The 18204-nt window shown below is 29.8% G+C and overlaps 1 pseudogene; it reads right to left on the minus strand.

The window, feature by feature from the left end:
• Positions 1 to 1177: 1177 nt before the first annotated feature.
• On the minus strand, positions 1178 to 16717 carry LOC131169601 (receptor-like protein EIX2; annotated as a pseudogene).
• Positions 16718 to 18204: the final 1487 nt, after the last annotated feature.

Raw genomic sequence — 18204 nt, forward strand, 5'->3', positions numbered from 1 at the left:
GAACTTCAAGAGAGCCTCTCATTGATTTTTAAGCAATGTCTATTGTTCAGTTTGGTGATTAGTTGAGTTTGGCATTAGGTGGTGTTATTAGATCTTTTGTTTGTTTTAAAGTTGTAGCAAATGAGTTTCACTACCCCAAAGAAATAGTGATTTATCTAGCTAGGAAGCCATAATTTCTTGTTAGTTCTGCGTTTTATCATTTATCTGAGGCCCATTTTGAAAGAAAAAAAAAAAAGGAATAAACTTTGCTAACAATACTTGTATTTCACTTTATGATAGGATGAATAGATTTTTTGATTTCTAATGGATTTGTGAGTTATATGCATGCTGCAATAGTGATCATGGCATGCATGCAATGTATTAGTATATATGCTCTCTCTTTTCTTCTTCTTATCTTCTTGAGATTGTGATGGAAAATTATGATCAGGTTATTTAAATTCAAGTGTGGATTTGAATTAGACTTTTTTTTAAAAGTAAGCATGCAATTTTTTTAAAATTAATAGCCACGAAAAACTTAACATGAGCGCATCCTTCTAAGCCCAGTCAATAGACCTCCCCAATATAACCATTTTAGATGTGGCATGTTAAGTGGAAAAAAATGACAAGAAGATACAAACCATCCAAGAAAACCCAGAAATAGCTAAGACAACACATCAAGCTAAAATGGGAGGATTAAAACCCATAACAACACTTAAGCACCAAGATCAAACAAAAGGACACATAACTAACGTAACATAAACTTCAAGAGCAGGGTAGTTAAACTCTCGTAACAACAGATGTAAAGGAGCTACAGGAACACAACAAAATCCTTTTGATGCAGATCACCTTGCTTCACTAGTTGATCAACGATGGAGTTATCTTTGTGTAAAACATGAACAAAGGATACATGAGGTAGTGACATCTTGAACTTCGTATTGAGTTGATCGTGAATCAAAACTTACCCTAGTATGAATTATTATTTATTTATTTTTTCTCTTTGAACTTGGTTGTGTTTTGGTACAAACGGAATGATATTTTCACAATCCTAGCACTCGAGAAAACATCACCTCTTTCCACGAGGGAATCTTTCAAATTTTAAAGATGATAAAAACCGTAAAAAGCAACTAACTATAGCAATAGTATCTTCTCTTACAAATTCTCTCTAAAAACGCTGAAACAACAAAATAAAGCACTATCATAACAAACACAAATAAGACATTGACATAACTATAAATCTTTAAAAACAACTTCAACAATCTTTACCTTAAACTCCACCAAATTTTGTGCCCCAAATAATCCAGGAAATGAAAATACACATACCTCCATCGTCTATTAATAGCTAGCGGTCCCAACACACTCCAAAAGCCCACAATGAATCCAAGTACCATGCTCACATAGAACCAATCCACTTCAGCACCATCACCCTTTCCTTTCTCTTCATCTTTTCCATTGTTAAGTATAACGCCATTTTCGCTACAATTCTCAGAGACTGGAGGTCCACATAGTCCTTTGTTGCCAACAAAGCTAGAAGAGCTAAAAGTCAGCAACTGAGTGCTTGTAGGAATTCTCCCACTCAAATTATTATTGGACAAGTTCAACAAGTTCAGAAAAGTTAGATTTGCGATGCTTTGAGGAATTCCTCCGAATAATTGATTTTGAGAAAAGTCCAAAACTTCTATCATTTTCATATCACCAATATCATCAGGAATCTTTCCAAAAAACAAATTATCTAACAAATTAAGAGACTGTAATGATAGAAGACTTGTTATTTCTTTTGGAATCTCTCCTGATAAATTATTGTCAGAAAGATCTATACTTTTCACGAATTTTAGAATTTTCTCATACTCAACCATTCTTCCTTTCATCACAATCAATGCATCATCTCCAAAATATAAATATCCAGAAGACACATTAAAAACTTGTGCTACTGAATCAATTTTAGTCATTGAACTAAAGTTTTTAATGCAACTTGGGAAGATGCCAGAGAGATTATTATGAGAAAGGTCTAGAATCTGCAAAGAAGCCAAATGACAAAGTTCCTTAGGTATATGCCCATGAAACTTGTTTGCACGAAAGTTGAGAATAACCAAATTGGAAAGCCTTTCCCCAATCCATGCTGGAATGTGCCCGATCAGTTCATTTTCACCAATGTCAAGTGTGGTCAACTTCGAACAATTTTGAAGTGACAAAGGTATTTCACCTGAGAGGTTATTATTACGAAGATGCAAGGATTAAAGGGACGTTAAAGCCCCAATCGACTTGGGAATATTGCCACTCAAGTTGTTGTTGTTTAAAGTTAAAAACCACAGTTCTGGCCAATTCATCCAACAATCTGGTATTTCTCCGGATAAAAGATTATTGTCAAGGTTAAGATTAATCATTCCCTTCACTTGATTCTTCTTATAACAAAGGAAGTGGGATATGGAACCTGAAAATGAATTATTGTGAAGAATCAACGTTTCCACACTGGCATAGATCCAAGGTAATGGACCACTGAAGTGATTTGAACTCAAGTCAATCGATGAATAAGATGGATCAATATTGGGGATATGAGGAATGGTTCCATGCATTTGGTTGTGAGAGAGATTTAGATAGGAAAATTGTGCAGACATATTCCAGAACCAGTAAGGAATATTACTCGAAATTTCTGAGTTTGACAACTCTAACCCATACAAATATTTTAGAGAATGAAGCCATCTTGGAAATTGTGGGCCAATAACCCAAGATCCCATTTGTAAGATTTCAAGAAGATCAAAAGGTGGAATCCAGTTAGAACTAACACTCAATATCAAATGATTCCCAGAAGCAACGAAGCTCCTCAATTTTGTAAGCTTTGCAAAATGGATTTCAGAAACATTACCCTCCAATGAATTGTAAGCAATATTAATTTCCTCCACATTTGCAAGGCCTCCAAACCACACAGGGAGAGTTCCTGTTATGGATTTATCCGATAGAGGAAGGTTGGCCAAATTCCTAAAATGGTTGAGATGATTGGTCAAACGACCATATAATTGACAGTCATATAACTCCAATGACTCTAGCCCATTTGAAACACATCCTGATAGAATCTCAAGGATATCATTTATGTCTTGGCCTAGGTTGACTCCTGACAAAGAGAGGAACCTCAAATTGCAAAGATTTTTGAATGATCTTGGAATTCCTCCATCAAGTTCAAGTTCTTTGTTTGTTGACAAATCAAGGTTGGTGAGAGAGGTAAGGCCTGCAATGGCGCTAGAAATTTTACCTTGAAGGGAATTGTGAGCAAGATCAAGGAGCTCAAGGTGGCTACAATTGTATAACCAATTGGGTATGGAGGAATTCAAATAGTTTCGAGATAAATCAAGTTCCTTCAAAGAAGTGATGTTTTGAGGTTCAATAGAAATCGGACCTTCAAAGCTATTACTGGCTAAATTAACAGAAACAAGATTTCCAAGATGAAAAAACCATTTGGGAAGTGAAGAATTAAAATAATTTGATGAGAGATCAAGTTTCTGGAGTGAAGTCATATTTTGAAAATCTTTAGGGATTGGTCCTTGAAATTGATTTTGAGCTAAATTAAGAGATGTAAGAGTTTTAAGATTAAAAATCCATTTAGGAAAAATAGATTCAAGAAAAGAATTCGATGACAAATCAAGAGTGGAAAGACGGGAAAAATTAACATTTACGAGTGGGTTTGACAAGTGTAATTCTACTAGAGAAGGAAGCGTGTTCATCACTTTCAACCAATTGAAGGTTTGGCTAAGATTCACATTACTCAAATCAAGAAATTCTAACAAAGAAAGACCAGAAAGCCAATGCAAATTATCAATATATAATTTATAACCACCATTGAGATTAAGGTAGTGAAGATTGGAAAGATTACCGAGTTCATGAGGAATCATTCCCAAAAATCCAGCATCAGAGAGGTTAAGGTATTTTAAACTCTCCATAGAGCCAATGAATTTGGGAATTTGAGTTCTTCCAAAATCATTATTGCTTAGATCCAAGTACCTCAAATGCTTCAAGTTGAGTAGAGATGGACTAATCTTACCACTAAATGTTGGCTTCATATAGTATTCCTTGTCTGCTTCCTCGTAATATCCTTCGTGAGAAAGACTTCCAAGATGAAGTTCAATGACATGGCCTGTTAAGTTGTGGCTGATCACTCCAAACCATCTGCAACAATCCTCTTTACCACCCCAAGATGAAAGCCGGTTTAGAGGATCTATGAGCTCATGCTGGAACTTCAAGAGAGCCTCTCTCTCACTTGGACTGCAACAAGAATTGAAGTTTCCATAGCAGATGCCAAGACTAATAGTGTAACACCCTAGGCAAATCCCACATCGACAAAACACGGGAGAAATGCTGGGTTCATAAGTTGACAGTTTGTAACTCATAGTGACGCGTTTTAAAACCGTGAGGGCTTCGGCCCAGAGCGGACAATATCACTAGTGGGCCGAGCCATTATATTTGTGGTATCAGAGCCGCTCCGCGTGCAACCTTGAACGATGGTGGGGCAAACCTCAGCGAGGACGCTGAGTCCCATAAAGGGGGGTGGATTGTAACACCCTAGGCAAATCCCACATCGACAAAACACGGGAGAAATGCTGGGTTCATAAGTTGACAGTTCGTAACTCATAGTGACGCGTTGTAAAACCGTGAGGGCTTCGGCCCAGAGCGGACAATATCACTAGTGGGCCGAGCCATTATATTTGAACTTTGCCACGACCCAAAATTCTGAATCGTGGCCGGCGCATAATTTAAGTATTCTTAAATCATGCAAGCCTTAGCAGAATATCTTGAATAAATATATTGTTACTTACTAATCTCAAAAATAGACAAAATCCAAATAAACAAAATGCTGAATAACATCATAAATATCCCATAAGTAAACTGCGGAGTCTCTACAGATTTCAATAAAAACTTAAGCTGTTCAATAAACTAAACTAATTATTAGCCCGAGAGAACATGAATTCGGGCATACCATGAGAACAAATCAAAGTTGTCTCTCTCCAGAAAATGAACTGAATATTTGGATCAGCTGCAGAATTCTATTGATCTGAAACAGATAACAGATAGAGAAAACGTGGTTTGAGCTAGATGCTTAGTGAATGATAATTATAGCACACAACGGAATAGGACAATGTGCACGCTGATTAATTTCACAATAATTTTTCTATTCAATAAAATTATGCTCATGCTGTCAAAATCATTAACAAAATAATTTCATAAAACATGTATATAAAATAAATTCATTCAATAAAATTTTTATGGTACAGTGCACCAGGGTGATGATACCCCACATCACCAAAGGTCGATGGCGCTACGGCCTCGGATACCTTCCTCCTCCTTCACAGATATCAATGCATATGATACTAATGCAAGCCATAAACTGCAATGATGCATGACTCGATAATGCAACCTAATACCGTGATAGTCCACACTGGGCAGATGTAGAAGCAGAAATCGACGCAAACAAAGATTCAAAACAAAAATCAATTTGTACAAATCAATCAAAATCAATAAAAATTTGGATAGCAAATAATAAATAGTACAATTCCAATAATATTTCAATAGTTTCAGAGTCAATAAAATCAAATCAATCTCAAATCATTTCTATAAAATCATATCAATCTTAAATCAATTAAGTAACACATCGGAATTTTATAGTCAAATATCAATCAATATAAATACATTAAAGGCTGTTCCCGTAATCCTAATGGGTCTAATGCAGAGATAGTTGGCAAAACCAATTATTTAATCAAAATCGAGATAAAATTCAATAATAAAATAAAATTCTAGAAAATCACATATAAAATCATTGTTAAAATATTGATTTAAAATTTCATTTAATAACAAACTTAATGCTAAGAAATTTTTAAAGGGACAAAAACGGTGCCATGTACTATAATTACCACTCTCACCAAACCTCCAAAATAATAGCTAGAATCAATAAAAGTGAGACAATTTCTGCAGACAGAATGAATATATCAATCTCCTACAAATCCACAATATAGAAAAAAAAATCTAAAAAATAAATAAAATAAAATAACTTTTATATATATATATATAGGTGAAGCAAGTGAAGCAGGGCGCTTCGAAATACGATAAATAAACAGGGGCCAACGTCGATATATATATATATATATATATATATATATATATATATATATAAAGAACAGGGACGGGACGCTGCACAGGGACGGGACGCTGCTTCCAAAATATATATATATATATATATATAATCTAAATTTAAAGATATCGTCTTATAGTAATTATAATCAACCAAATTCAGTACTGATAGTCAAAGAGAAGAAAAAAAATAAATTTATAGAGTAGTTGTAACGGTTTAAGGAGAGAAAATAAAATCAAATTCACCTATTATTGAACGAAGAAGAGCGAATTTTATTTTAAAAACATAATCAAAGGTGATGAATTGAGAAATAAAAATTTAAGAATTATCTGCACATCAGTTATATTTATATATACGTATAACAATAAATAAAAGATTAAAGATTATGAAAATACCTGAGAGTATTTGATACTTAAAAGGAGGTGACAAAGCAGTTTTGAGAGCAAAGTTTAGCGAAGAGATGATTAGGTATATATATATTTGAAGAGTTCTATTAGGTGTAGAATGGGATAAGAGTTATTATTGAACGGGTTGAGATTCGAAGATATATATTTAATTTCAAAATAATATATTTATATATCTAAAAATAAATAAATGATCTAATAAAAAAAATATATTTTTTATAAATATATTAAATTATTGTTAGCTAATTAAAATAAAATAATAATAAATAATAATTATATATGGGTTTTCACATACTTCCCCCCTTAAAAAAAATTCGGTCCCCGAATTTGAATAGACAAAGTTATAACCTGAAGAATCAAATAAGTGAGGATATTTGGCTCGCATTTCAGATTCTGCCTCCCATGTGGCCTCACTACTTGAGTGATTATGCCACAAGACTTTGATCAAAGCCACTTCCTTATATCGGAGTTTCCTAATTTGTCGATATAAAATCTTTCTTTCGTTGCTCCTCATATGACATATCATCCCTAAATTGCATGGTTTGAGGTTGTAAAACATGAGATGGATCTGGTACATACTTCCTAAGCATAGAAATATGGAAAACTGGATGTACATGTGCAAAACCAGGTGGAAGGGCTAAACGGTAAGCAACTGCTCCAATTCTCTCCAAAATTTCAAATGGACCAACAAAACGAGGGCTAAGAGTCCCTTTCTTGCCAAACCTCTTGATTCCTTTCATAGGGTAATCTCTCATAAATACATGATCACCAATCATAAATTCTACATCTTTACGCTTAGGGTTGACAACTTCTCTGTCGACTTTGGCGGTCAAAGAAGTCGATCACTTAATTAGTCGAACCTTCTCTCGAGTTAATTGTATCAACTCTAGTCTCATAAGCCTTCTCTCTCCAACTTCATCCCAACAAATCGGTGATCGATACTTTCTACCTTATAATGCCTCATAGGGAGCCATCTCAATACTCGCTTGATAACTGTTATTATAGGCAAACTCCACCAAAGGCAAATGATGGTCCCAACTACCATCAAAATCCAAAACACATGCACAAAGCTTATCCTCCAATGTCTGTATGGTTCTTTTTTATTGTCCATCTGTTTGAGGGTGAAAAATAATACTAAAATCTACTCGAGTTCCCAAAGCTTCTTGAAACTGCTTTCAAAATCGACAAATGTTGAGTACCACGATCGGAGACAAATGAAGCTAAAACCGATGTGACCAATACAGCTATGTATGGGTAAAAGCTCAAATATAGTACCAATAAGTAAGTATGAAGTCTTCATAAAGGCGAAATGAAAAATCAAATGATCAAGTGACTTTGTGTAACCACCACCACTCACCTCACAATAACAGGTAAACCCACAATTATAATCAGGTACCCACATGCACAACCACCCACATATGAATTAACCCAACCTCCACTCACAAGATGGTCTACCGTGTCTGCCGGTGTCTCGATGCAACATGTTAGCAACTCTGTCTTTCACTCCCTCTCAAAATACTCAACCCTATAATGCTCCTCTCTCCACCACTTTAACTCACTGAACACATGTGCAATGTATGTGCCTTAATTGTACTTTTCCTGTACTCATCATCATTCAACTTCTCAACATTGTTCTCCTGAATAAGAACTTCATCAGATCACAATAACCATCATCCCCTCACATGAATTTGATGACTTCATGATCATATTTCACACTCTGACTCCAGTACAGAGACTAAGCTCTTGTCACTCAATCAAATCTTGTTTCTGCTTCAACAAAATCTAATATAATGTATGCTAAGAAGATATAGACTCACAATCTAACTACTACTCTCATTCTAGCATCCTTTCAATGGTCTCATCATCATCTTTCATCAAATTTACCCATTGGCTTTTACTCAAGAAAGACTCTTTACAGCTTCAAGATGTATTTGAGACTTTCATGTCATCATAATCTTTCGTTAATCTATAATCTTTCTTTGATTTATTTTTAAGATCACATTGGTCAAAAGATTTATTTGTGAGATGTAATTGGTCAGAGAGTCAATTGCAAGAGATTGATGATATAGATTCCATAAAGATTTGCCAAGTCAAACCATAAAGATAAATTTCAAAATGGATAAGCAAAAATTACTGCATAACATCAAATCACGAGGCGCAGATGCATATGTCCATATCTCCCTTTATATGTGCATCTCAACAAATCCACAATAAACTACTCCTAGATCACTCACAATGAACTATGTCCCCGCCATCAGGATGGAAGGGGTCTTGTTTTGTCTCTGAAGTTAACAAAGTCTCAACTCACTGAAACTTTTCAACGAAACTGGATCCTCACCTTTGTTTTCAAAACCTAAGCACCTTGAACTTCTTTGTCAACTTAGTTGATAATACCTGCTTCTGCAAGTCTTGAAATAATAGAAATTTCTGCTATCTAACTAAAACTAACTCATTTTTGGAAGCTAGAAAGCCTTGGCATCGCCCATGCTTAAGATCCAACTTTCTTCTTCTCTCAACAGCCAGTATATCCTTGACTTTCATGGATGGCTACATATATAGCTCTACTTTAAAACTACTAGCATTGAGAATCTCTCTCCTAGTCATGCTCCTCCTATCAAATTGAGTATACTAGAATTGTAACTAAAAACAACATAACAATTTTGATACAGAAAGGCTTGAAAAAAGGAAGGAAGGAATAATGGTAAATTTTCTTTATGATAAAAAGCATTGATGATACATGACATTAAGAAAGACCATAAAATTGATACAAGTCATTGTTCAAAAGTCTCTTCTACCCTAAAGTTGTTGACTTTGAATTGATGATCATTCTTCAGTCTTGAAAAAAAAATATTTTGTGAAAAAAAGTTGGTCAACTCAGCTGCTATTGAAGGATACTTAATATTAAACACGCAACTTTGCGTATAATAACATAATTATATCGCTCTCTAAATCATCCTTCTTAAGAATAATAACATATAAAGCAAAGCATAGAATGGTACAGTAGATAATAAATAACCCAGTAGCTAAGTATAACAAAGTCCTTCACTCCTTTAGAACTACTAAAGAGGTCAACGTGAACATATATGGTCATATAATAATCATAAGTCAACTCAAACTGCGTCAATAAACTCTACCTCATCTTCGAGGTAAACCCCTGCAAATCTAACCTAAACTCATACATTAGGAAACTCCTTTGTAACATACCTCTTAAACATCTAACTATCATAAACTAGACATCTCTACCAAGATTACTATCTAACATAACTAAATTACACAATACACATAAAGACTCTTATCCAGAGATAAGATTACTGTTTAAGTGATAATCTCTCCAAATCATCTCAAACCTCCAAAACAATTTAAGAAAATTAACAACTTTATTGTGATATCAATGAAGCATACAAGATGTAAAGCAAATAACTCCTAAACATCACAAATAAACTAATCAATTAAACATATTCCCTATCTCCAAAAATCTCAATAAAATCTAATATATATTGTATAAAACTTGATAAGTACAAATGAATTTACTGATCTTAGTTGTGATACATGAACATCCTACTCAAATGCCTCGTTGTACTAAATATCATGGAAAGTGATGTACTAGGTTAGATGGTGTACAATCTTATCTGCTGGCATATGTTACATCCTTGGCCAATAGCAATAGTAGAAATTTAATAAACAAGCATTTTGGTTGAAAATGACCAGCATTTAAACCTGAAAATTACCTTTTATAGTTTGCTTTAACCCTACAGCAAACTAAAACCTTGTGAGCCAAATAAAATGTTTAATAATATAGACCTCTGCTCGATATTGAGATTTGCAATACATACGTGAAATTAAATTAAAGGATAATGATAAAAAGTGATTCTGATTATGATCAAGCATGTATTTAAGAAAATCTGAATAAACAAGCCCCACGACCAAACTCAAAAAAATACTATAATTAATTAATAATTCAAAAATCACTCTAAGTATGATAATTCAATGAAGAGAATAATTATATTAAATTAATCTCATATAAAAAATAAATAAAACTAAACTTACTAATAATCAAAATAGATAATAAATAAATAAATAATATGCAAATTATTAAATCTCAAATTTAAATATATAAAATAAACATAAAAAACTAAACTAAACTAACAAAATTAATAATAATTAAATGGCACAAAAAGAACAAAAATAAGAGATAACTTGAGAATGAATGTTAAATATTTTTATAAAATGCGAATATGAAGATGATGCGACTAGAGAGAAATAAATTTTTGAGTTCTATAGATTAAGTAAATGATGTTGCATGCACACAAATAATTATTTGATCATGTGATTGAGATAATAATTTCAATATTAATTTTTATGCTAATCTATTATCAAATGTAAATTAAAAATTCAATTTCAAAATAATTTAAATAATAATCAAAATAAAATAAATTCAAATCATTTAATTTATGAGAACATATATAAAATCATTCAATAACATTTTTTTGCAAGTATATTATGCAATAGATATCAAGATAATAAATATACCAATGTATGATGGCTCGATATCAATGCAAATGAATATAATGCATGACATAAAGCGCAATGATATTATACCAGATATATGATACTAATCGTGATAAAATGATCAATGACTAATGGATGCAAGCAAAAAAAATGCAATTAGCGTACAAATCAAAACATGTAAAAATATATCAAAATCAATAATAATAAATAAATAAAAATTTAAATTATTTCAAAATCATCAAATCACAAAAAAATCAAATTCCAATAAAATCATATCAATAAATAAATAAAAATAATCTCTAATATCATAAAGTAAAAATCAATAATCTAAAATCAATAAAATACATGCAATCAAATATAATCAAATCAAAATCAATTCAATCATAAATTAAAAAATCAAATCAATATCTAATTTCAATAAGAATAAGTTCAATCAAAAAAAAATATAAAATTAAAATTCTAAATAAAACAATAATAAAATAAAATTCTAGAAAATCACATATAAAATCATTGTTTAAAATATTGATTAAAAATTTCATTTAATAACAAACTGCTAAGAAATTTAAAAGGACAAAACGGCATATGTTAAATGTGCTATAAGTGCCATATCCATGTATTAAATTACCACTCAAACCTCCATAATAGCTAGATTCAATAAAAGAGAGACAATTTCTGTGTGAATATTCAATCTCCTACATATCCAAAATATATATCAAAATATAAAGAAAAAAACAAAAAATATTATATATTATAAAATAAAATAACTATATATATAGATGGGTGAGCAGTGAAATATAAAGCACGGGGGCGGCTTCCAATAAGCATAAAGCACCAGCAGGGGCGCTCAATATATATATATATATATATATATATATATATATATATATATAAAGAAATGGTGACGGAGGCAGCTGACTAGGGCGCTTTCCAAATATACTGCCTATATATATATATATATATATATTTAAGATATATATATAGTAATTATAATCAACCAAATTTTGATGGTCAAAAGAGAAAAAATAGAGAAGATATATATGTAGTTAGAGAAAAATAAAATCAAATTCATTATTTGAACGAAGAATAAATTTTTATTTTAAAACATAATCAAAGGTGATGAATTAAAAATTAAAAATTTCTATTTAAATTATAACATGAGAGTTATTTTATATTTATATATAAAGATAAATAAATAATTAAAAAGAAATAAAAGAGGTGAATTTAAAAGGAGGTGACAAAAACAGTTTTGAAGTTTGAGTTAAAGTTTATGTATATATTAGATATTAGGTATATATATTATGAAGAGTTCTGCATTGACAAGGTGTAGAAGGATAAGATTATTGGGTTATTGAACTTGGGTTGTAGAGATATATATATATATATTTATATATATTAAAAATAATATATTTATATATATCTAAAATAAATAAGGTACCATCTAATAAAATATATATATTTTTTATAAATATATTAAATTATTGTTAGCTAATTAAAATAAAATAATAATAAATAATAATTATATATGGGTTTTCACAAATAGTTGCAATCCAGAGGAAAGAAATTGTAAGTAGAGCACTCATTGATTTTTCCATGAAATTATGTTTGGTGAAAGAACCTTGCCGCTCGGATGCTATATATAGTGCTCCACTACTTGCCGTTCTTTGTAATCCACTAATAAGAATGGTATGTTGTCACACGCTCCCATTACGTGAATTTGATATTTAAATCAAATCAATTTTTTAATTAATAAGTCTAGCCTTAGATGTTACTTATATGACAGAGCTAGGTTTATGTATTTATTCTCCTAATTCTTTAGTTAAAAAATTTTTTAATTAATAAAATATTATTTTTAATGAAGTTTAATTAATTGAATTGATTTGATAAAATTGCAATAAATTTTAGAAATTAAACTTCAGTAATAAAAATTAAAAAAATTGAATTGATATTGTGTCCGTAAGTATACAAGTCGTATCAAGTAATAAAGTGATAAGTAAAGTATCGTTCTCACGAAGAATTGTATTTAAGTACTAGACTATGATTATTTTAATTATTTAGACTAATATCAATTTATTGGAAAACTAAATTAACTAAATGCAGTAATTTAAATGAAAATAATGAAAATAAAGAAAATAGACAATAGGTAATGTAAGTAAAGTTTTAATCTAAGCAAAAAAAATTAACTAAATTAATAATAGGTAAGCAAGAACAAAGACTAATTGATAGTAAAAATAATTGTAGAGTTGGAGTTTATGCATAAATTAATTGAGATTTGTATTGGTTTATTTAATTTTAAGAGAAAATAGAATTTGAAAGTGATTGATTCTGAAATCCTTTGATATCTTTTTCAAACAAACTAAACACAAAATTAAACCTACTTTCAAACGATATTTAATTCACTTAAAACCCATTAAGTTCTGTAATCAATTAATGAATCCTATTAAATCCTAGTTTATTTTTAAAATAAGAATAATGTAGATATTTTTTAAAAATTATTAGGATAATATAGTTTTTTACTTGGTCAAAGAATAGTTTTAAAATAAGTAGAAAGTCATAAGTAAAGTATTATTACTTATAATTTCTAACTTATTTCAAGTTGTTTTTTAACTTATAAATTAAATCAAATGCTAATCTACTTGCGACTTTCTATTTACAAGTAGGTTTGACTGACTTATAATTCAAACCAAATACCCTCATAATTAGCTTTCTATACTAGTCCAATTAAACATGGATAATTTTATTAATGTTATACAAATGATATATATATATATATATATATATATATAACATTATTTTTAAACAATATTTGACGATTTTTTTTTCTCACCCTCAATAGGTAGCTCTTCATTTATCATTAACTATAGCAACAACATCCCTCACAACATTTTCCCAAAACAAGCTAACACAAACGATAACACGAAGAGACTCACGCAACAAATACAAAGAATCTTGCTAATGACCGGATGCTATTGACAATGCTCTACTTGCAATTTTTCTTTATGAATGGAATCTTTAATTTTCAGACCACATGGAAATTTTCAAGAATATTAAAAATTGAAGGTCCACCATAATTAATTTGGTATGGAAAATTTTTACAAATTGATGACCCAAATTGTGGTTCACGTTCATCCTTTTGAAATTTTGGCACTAGTGGCATTTTCTAACATATTTGTCAAAAGTAAGTTATTTTTTCTCATAATGGCAGGTGGAGTCTGGAGTCTTGTATCAAATGATTATTGTTTTCAGGTGAAATCCCAAGGAGACTTCTTCAAGAAAGGCCAAGAGATCAGTCTATTTAAAAATCACTACAAAAAAAAAAAAAAGAAGGATTAGCAACTGATTCGGTCAGTTGCTAACCCACTAAAATTGATTGCTAATTAATTTAATAATCGATTTAGCAATCGATGTAGTTTGTTGCAATGAGCCTGGTTACAAATAACAATTGACAATCAAATCGGCTGTAAATAGTAATCGACAACCAATTAGTTTCTAAATTAATTAAACTTAAAAAATTAAAACTGTTGGTAAATTTAGTAACTGAAATCAGTTGCTAAATAGTAACCAAAATATAATCAATTGTAAAAAAATTTAGTGTCTTTAATTTTATAATTTTACAATCATTTTATAAATCAGTTAGTTGTTATTTGCAATTGATATAGCAACCGAAAAGTTAGTGGCTAATTTTAAAAAAATTATAAAAAAATTAAATTTTCAAATAAAAAATTCAAATAAATAAATTTTTAAAAATTACTAAAATAATAAATTATTAATGAAAATTAGCTCTAAAATTAATAAAAAAATATTATAAAAAATTACTAATAATAACTATTATAAAAAAATATTAACAAAAAATTAAATATAAAAACATATTTATAAGGCAAATTACTAAAAAAAATTACCATATATATGTATATATTATAATAAAAAAATTACTAAAAATTAATACTACAAATAATTTACTAACAAAAAATATATTTGTACAAAAATTTTTATTTTATGCAAAAGAAAAATAAATTAAATAAGAAAGAAAAAGAAGATGAAGAAGAAAAAGATAAGAAAGAAAAAGATGGTAGAAGAAAATAGATAAAAAAGATAAAGATGATGAAGAAGAAAAAGATGATAAAGAAGAAGACATATGAGACAGAAAAGATGAAGAAGACAATAGATGGAAAAGAAAAAATGATAAAGAAAATATGTTAGAAAAGAAAAGATGATAAATAAAAAAGATGAGAATGAAAAAAAAAATGAAGAAAATGAGAGAAAAGGAAAGAAAGAGAGAAAAAATGAATAGTGGGAAAAAATATAAGTAGTAGGAAAAAAAAATGAGTAGTAGTTTATATAAGCGAATTAGCAACCGATATAATTGGTTGTTAATTTTTTAAAAAAATTGGGTGAAAATTTTTGGGGAGAAAAGTTTACAACTGATTCGTAATTTGTTATAAAATCGATTGCAGAAATCAACAACCAATTTGCAAATCTGTTGTAAATCAAAATAAAAAAAAAAATGTGTAGGAAATTTTTGGGGGAAAAAATAGATTGCTAATAGCAAACGATTTTAATCGATTTCAAAAATCGGTTACTATTAGCAACTAATTCACTAATACGTTGCAAATAAAAAAAAATTGGGGGAGAATTTGTAGAGAAAAAATTCGGTTGTAAAATCGATTGTTAATCAGTTACAAAAATCAGTTACTATTAACAACCGATTTACAATTCGGTTGTAAATCAAAAAAAGAAAATAAAAAATTGAGCTAAAATTTTTGGGTGGAAAAACCGGTTGCAACAATCAATTATAATTAATAACCGATTCGCAAATCAGTTACAAATAAAAAAAATTAGGTAAAAATTTTTTGAGAAAAAATTTAGCAATCGATTTACAATTAGTTATAAAAATCGATTGTTATTAACAACTAATAAATAATTTGTTACAAATAACAGTTGATTTACATTTAGCAATCGATTGTAAATCAGTTGTTAACTCTGGAACTAATTAAAATAATTCTTTAATTTAGCAGCTGATTCCCTAGATCATTTGCTGTTATTAATCAATTTTAAAATCGATTGGCATTAGCAACAGATTTTAATAACTGATTTGCTAATAATAATCGATTTTAGCAATGAATGCGACTGATTGATTTTAGTTCTTTTCCCCCTTAATTCTTGATAAGTGGTGCAAATTTTGAGTCATGTATGAAGACTCAACGTAATTAATTAATATCACTGGATCACAAAAATGAATGGTAGATTTAGACTCTGTCTGCTAAAATCAACTTAGGAAATTGATTGGCATGTGAGTATGCAGCTGGATTACAAAATGAATGGTGGATTTAGAATTGGTTTGCTAAAAGTCAACTCTAATTTTCCCGAGTGCTGATCCCAACTGCTTGCTGTAATTAACACGTCTTGCATGCATAAGCAGGACCGTAAACTAGCTAGGTTGCGCATACAGCTAGAATTACCATGTCCTTAGGATACGCTAATAGATTGATGATTAATAAGACGATGTATGAAAAAAAAAAAAAAAAAGAAGAAGGAGAATTTAATGCATAATTTTTTAAATATCCTTTCAAGTCATTTTGCCTTAAAAAAAAAATTTCCCACAAGTCATACCCACTTCTTTCACAGTGACTCGCGCTGGTAACGTATCAATTATGTATAAGAACATGTCGTGCGGGTAGGAGCAAGACCACCCGCTAGCTTTCACACGAGCAACCATTGAGATCACTATCACCATAATTAAACCAAATTTCAGTCTCCTAATTATTACTTGATTACAAGATGGATGGAATTAGAGGTTGCAAATTTTGATTCGATGTATCACCTAAACTTAAACTCACTCAATTTAAACAGATTTGTAAATAATTTTAAATAGCACAAAATTTGAAATTGTCTATAAAAATCGAGGATTCGATTAAGTATCAATTCAATAACTCATATAATTCAACTCGAAATTAGCACATTTTAACTAATTCAATCAATCAAAATTTTAATTAATAAAATTATTTTTTAAATAAAATTAATATTTTGATCCAAATCAATCCAAATTGATTACGCATAATTTATATAATAACATGATGCGTAACTTGAATTACCCGTAACCTAAAATAATACGAATCTGTCCAAAAGAGATGAAATTCAAATGATTAGTAACTTAAAATAACTCAAATTGTCCGACCTAAACCTGTTTGTAACATTACTAAAAATATTATTTATTAAAATATTATAGTTATTTGTTTTTTTTTATAAATTATAATTATTTATTACGTAAAAATTAATTTGAGAATGATAATTTCATAATTAATAACTAATTTACGTATAAGGTTGTTCTTGCTATTTGATTTGGATGGTTGGGTTTTATGTTTGTTTTAGGCAATTGTTATGTTATGCATCTTTTATTACTATTTATTGCTTAGGTTGATTAATTCAATCTCTAGGCTTGTCTTTTGTCTTGCTCCAAATTTTTTCACTTAGCATGTGTTACCTTAAGTAGGGCATACTAGAGAGGTCAAACGACTGGGTTTTAGCTAGACTTCACATGCTAAGTTTTTCCTTGATGTATTAATAAAATAAATTGCTTATAAAAAAAACTAATTTACATAAAGTCATTAATATAAATATGCAATCAACAATTTTACGTCGATCTCAAAAAATAATAATCAGACTACCGATAAATTTTTTATACTATTTCATTTTTGTTACATTTTTAATTTTTTTTTTCCTTTCTTTTTTAATGGAGAGATGGGAGAGGTTAAAACTCGAATCTGAATTTATCAGGTAAATGATATGCTTTCTTACCATTAAAACACGCTACGCTAAACATTACATTTTCAATCTTATATCAAACTAAAGAAGTAAATGAAGAAAATCCATATGGGACTAATCTCCCATGGGGGAAATGTATCATCATTTATGTAATCCAAGCATGCAATTCAAAACAAAAATTCTTTTCTAATCAACTACAAAATTCATCAAACTTTAATTGCTTTAAATCCAATCAATGGATATAATCAGCTTTCTATGCTAGCTAGTTCAAAATTAAGGATAATTGCCATGACATATTTGTTCATGAGAAAAAAGGAAGGATACTTGGCTGGGTTCCAAATTCTATCCTTCTCAATGATGAATATAAACTCTATTAGATGACACATTTTCTTTTGATAAACCAGAATTTTATTAATGGCCAGGAAAAACTTAGCATGTACT

This window comes from Hevea brasiliensis, chromosome 10 (assembly GCF_030052815.1).
Source record: "Hevea brasiliensis isolate MT/VB/25A 57/8 chromosome 10, ASM3005281v1, whole genome shotgun sequence".
In the NCBI taxonomy this organism is placed as follows: Eukaryota; Viridiplantae; Streptophyta; class Magnoliopsida; order Malpighiales; family Euphorbiaceae; genus Hevea; species Hevea brasiliensis.